Here is a 5,000-nt window from a genome sequence, read left to right on the forward strand (position 1 = left end):
TCAACATTCAAAACATATTATTACACAATGAAATATTCAAGCTCAATCATATCTCCTTGTGTTAAATTCCGCAAAATCATGGATGGATTGTCTTGACCGCGCGCTCTACTAACTCTTCACGGACGCTCTCGCTGTCACGGTTCGCGAGGTGGTGATGGCAGGTGCGGATCCCAAAAAGCAGGCAGGAGTGAGCAGGAGGTTGTTTGACAAATTGTATTAAAATAAAGGTCAGCAGGAACAAAATGTTAACATTTCTACACTGCTGTCATAACATTTCTACACGGCTGTCATCGAATCCATCCTGTGTTCTTCCATCACCGTTTGGTTCGGGGCCGCCACAAAAATGGACAAAATCCGACTTCAACGGAGAGTTAGGAAGGCGGAAAAAATCATTGGCACCGCCCTACCCACTCTCGAGGACTTGCACACTGCAAGAATCCAAACTAGGGCGCGGAAAATCCTACTGAACCCTCCGCACCCTGCCCACCACCTTTTCCAGCTACTCCCCTCAGGCAGGCGCTACCGATCCATGCGCACCAAATCCAGCAGACATTTAAACAGCTTCTTCCCCCAAGCCATTAACTCTTTGAACTCTTTGAACTCTTTGAACAGTAGCCAAAATGGAACTGTATAGTGCCACTTAGCAGTTTTTTTTACGACAATACTAGTGCAGCGTGTTCTACCGGAAACAAATTCCTTGTGTGTTCTACATATACTTGGCAATAAAGATGATTCTGATTCTGATGTAAAACATCAAAATCATCTGAACGGAAAAAATACAAAGTATCAAAAGAAAATCAAGTGTAAACGTCCACCAAGGTTAAACAAACACATGCACTGCATACACAATGCATACACAATGCATACAAAGCATGCAACAAACAATGAACCGACACCGGATGGTCGTGCCGGGTGTCCTTTTAAGTGTCAGTGATTAAAACAACCAGCACCTGCGAGTCTGCAGGCAGGGCTGACGTCGCTACCCGTTGGTCGCCAATCTGATCGGGACGACCAGCACCTGTGCAGGTGCAGGCGGGGCCGACAGCGCCCCCCGTTGGTCGCCAACCAGATCATGACAGTACCCCCCCTTCAAGGGGCTGCTTCCAGAAGTCCCAACAGTCTCCCAAAAGGTCCACTCGCCAGGGAACAATGGTGGAGACGGCAACCGCTGACTCTCCAGCATACGACAGGCGGCGGCCTGATGGGAACGGGACTCGGCCTGGGGTGGACGAAGACACGGCACGGATCGTCGTGGGCGCGAGTGCGATCCCTCTCGCACGGTCACGCGACGGCGCATGGCTCAACGTGGACGTCAAACGGCCAGGCGCAGAATGGCACCCGTACGGCCGTATGGGACCAGGTCTCGGCCGGACGCCGACGTGGGCGTGAACTGCCCGGCACCGGGGAAACGAGACCAGTCCTGAGCCGCTCCGGGATCCAGCGGTGAGTGGGGCCTCGGACTGACGTTGACGCGGACGTTGCACGGCTCGTCGTGGATGAGACTCAATTCGTCATGCATGACGACAGCGTGGCTGGACATGGGCGTGCACTGCCAAACACCCAGTGTCATCCTGGACGGCCACCTGGAAGGAGGTCTCAGCCGGACGTTTACGTGGACGTTACGGCTCGTCGAGTGACGCAATTCAAACTCGACGAGGCTTGGGCTAACGTGGACGTAGCATTGCCAGGCACAGGGTGGAAATGAGACGGGTCCGATGTACCTGTGGGATCCGATGGTTGGTCGGTTCATTCTGTCACGTTTTGCAAGGTGGTGATGGCGGGTGCGGATCCCAAAAAGCAGGCAGGAGTGAGCAGGAGGTTGTTTGACAAATTGTATTAAAATAAAGGTCAGCAGGAACAAAATGTAAAACATCAAAATCATCTGAACGGAAAAAATACAAAGTATCAAAAGAAAATCAAGTGTAAAAGTCCACCAAGGTTAAACAAACACATGCACTGCATACACAATGCATACACAATGCATACAAAGCATGCAACAAAAAAATGAACTGACACTGGATGGTCGTGCCGGGTGTCCTTTTAAGTGTCAGTGATTAAAACGACCAGCACCTGCGAGGCTGCAGGCAGGGCTGACATTGCTACCCGTTGGTCGCCAATCTGATCGGGACAACCTTATAATAAGCACTATTTTCATAATACACACCCACCACGGCTGGCGGAGTGATCTTCGGCGGAAGCACAAGACCGAACAGCACCAGAGGTTAAGTTACCAACAGTCCTTATGGAAGGTGACTCTCCTTCCATAAGCCATCAACGACCATCAAAAAGGTAAATAAAACATTATTTTACAGCAGTTTATTTCTTTAATTACAGTCCTCATGTAATGTGCCTCTTTCCAAACAGCAATTCCGTTTGACCTTCGACCTCCAACGCACTTCCATTAAGCCATCAATGACCTTCACAAATGCAAATAAAGTGACTTTATGATACAATGCAGTGTATTTCTTTCATTATACAACACAATAGCGCATTTATTATACATAGAATAAGGTATGTTTCAACATTTAGCTTGTAGTCGACGTGCACATTCCACCATGGTGTCCCTGATCCACTGGTGAAGAGACGCTTTGATCCTCTCCTCTTTCATCTGGAACTGCTTTATGTAACAAAGAGGGTACAGAAAGTGCTTAAGAATGAATGTCTCTCAGTGTCTTTGTGTTGTCATGTTATTTGTTATTTAGGTTTTTTTTGTTCTTTTGACTTCAAGACGGCGCCGCGAGAGTGGCTGCCTTTCCAGCAGCTCCTGTGTTTTGCTTTTCTACTTTCATTTCTTTCATAACTTTGCTGCTGTGAAATGTAAATTTCTCCACTGCGAAACTAATAAAGGCAAATCCAATCCAACCCAATCCAATGTTGTGTGTAGTTTTAAGGCTTATTTAGTTGAAAAGTATATTTTATGGAAACATGGGAACGGATTATTCCCATTTTAATGGTTTCCGATGGGATTTTTTTTTTTTTTGTGATACACACTTTTCGCCTTATACACTCTGTCTGGGAACCAATTAAGTTCGTAAGTTGAGGTCTTACTGTATTGGAAGTCACACAGCAGTGATCTGTTGTCCAATCAGCTACGGACAAGTGTTGGGAGAACATTTAGACTGAAAGTTGATAGTTGTTACATTCTGCTTTCACAACTATTCAACTAATAAGCTTCATAAATCCATGTAGACTAAACTAAACATGCAATAACATAATATGTACTAAGCTAAACATGGAATAACATAATATGTTTACTAATCTAAGCATGAAATAACATAGTATGTTTACTAATCTGCATAAGCACTCTACCACTTTCCTCCATCGGGATCACGTACACGCTCCTACGCTGCTTCCACTCTTATCTTTCTGGCCAATCTCAGTTCATTCAAATTACCTCCTTCACTTCACAGTCCTCTCCTGTTTCTTCTGGTGTGCCCCAAAGCTCTGTCCTGGGGCCGCTCCTCTTTATCACCTACCCTCTTCCCCTTGGCAATATTCTCCGCAAATTTGGTAAACAATTTAATTGCTTTGCGGATGCCACCCAGCTGTGTCTCTCCAGCAAACGCGGCGCCTCTCTTCCATCTTCTTCCCTTTCACTCTGCCTCTCTGAAATTAAATCCTGGTTTACCCATAACTTCCTCAAACTTAACAGTGAAAAAAACTGAAATTCTCCTCGTTGGTACCAAATCCACCTTGAGCAAAGCTAACAGTTTCTCTCTCACTATTGACAATTTCACCGTTTCTCCCTCCCATCAGGTGAAAAGCCTAGGTGTCATTCTTGACAGCGCACTATCTTTCCACTCCCATCTAAATAATTGAACCCGGTCCACCGATGCAATATCAATCGTCTTCGCCCGTCTCTCACTCCTCACACCACTGCTATCCTCGTTCATAGTCTTGTCACCTCCCGGATTGCATATTGCAATTCACTTCTCTTTGGTGTGCCTCAGGAACTTCTCCACAAACTTCAACTTATCCAGAATTCTTCAGCCCGGATCATCACCAGAACGTCATCCTTTCACCACAGCACCCCCGTCCTCCAAGAGCTCCACTGGCTCCCGGTCAAATATAGAATCAACTTTAAAATTCTTCTTTATACATTTAAAGCGATCCATAACCTTGCCCCCCCCCCCCCCATACTTATCTGACCTGCTTCAAATTTCTATTCCCTCTCGTTCCCTGAGATCCTCTTCCCCCCTCCACCTTTGTGTGCCCCCCCCCCCCCCCCCTGCCTGTCTCAGAACGACGGCTGACAGAGCCTTCAGCTGCGCTGCCCCAAAACTTTGGAACTCACTTCCTCCTAACATTCGTAACATTGATTCTCTTCCACCTTCAAGTCCCATCTCAAAACCCACCTATTTAAAATTGCATTTTCTGTTTAGCTCTCTCTCTTGTTTCTAATTATAATTGTATTTTATTTATTGCATTCTATTTGTGATTGTATTTTATTTATTATAGTACTTATGCTTGTCTGTGACTGTAAAGTGTCCTTAAGAGCTTTGAAAGGCGTTTAAAATGTATTATTATTATTATTATTATTATTATTATCATTATTATTGTTGTTTTTGTTGTTGTTATTAATATTATTATTATTATTATATTATTATTATTATTATTATTATTAATAATAATAATAATAATACTAATATTATTAATATTATTAATAAATAATAGGATCTTGAAAATAACTCTAAAATGTATAGAGAGCCAGTGAAGGGATGCCAGATGAAGGGCTATGTGCTCCCGCTTACGAATATCAGTCAAGAGGCAAGCGGCAGCATTCATGACCAACTGGAGACGCTTTATGGAGGATTGGCTTTCTCTAAAGTAAAGTGCATTACTGTCATCAGGCCGGGGTGTGACAAAACAATGAATTACAAAGTACTCATGGGAAAGGTGAGGGTTTACTTCAATGAATTACTGAAATCGGACTTGTGCTCAGCAGACCCTCCCAGGAAGCGTGTGGACTCACCAATTCTTAGCCGTCATGGGAAGCGGCG

At 44.8% G+C, this 5,000-nt stretch overlaps 1 long non-coding RNA gene across 1 annotated transcript in view; it reads left to right on the top strand.

The window, feature by feature from the left end:
- The window catches only part of LOC148895348 (uncharacterized), an 88,488-nt gene that overhangs the window by 83,208 nt on the left and 280 nt on the right, over window positions 1-5,000 (top strand). The window contains exon 6 of the long non-coding RNA XR_016115649.1: window positions 4,946-5,000. This exon is cut by the window's right edge and continues 280 nt beyond it. This is a non-coding gene — a long non-coding RNA (uncharacterized LOC148895348). The remainder of the gene's footprint in view (window positions 1-4,945) is intronic.

This window comes from Hippocampus bargibanti, linkage group LG07, assembly GCF_051943395.1.
Source record: "Hippocampus bargibanti isolate YZ-2025 linkage group LG07, ASM5194339v1, whole genome shotgun sequence".
NCBI classification, from domain to species: Eukaryota; Metazoa; Chordata; class Actinopteri; order Syngnathiformes; family Syngnathidae; genus Hippocampus; species Hippocampus bargibanti.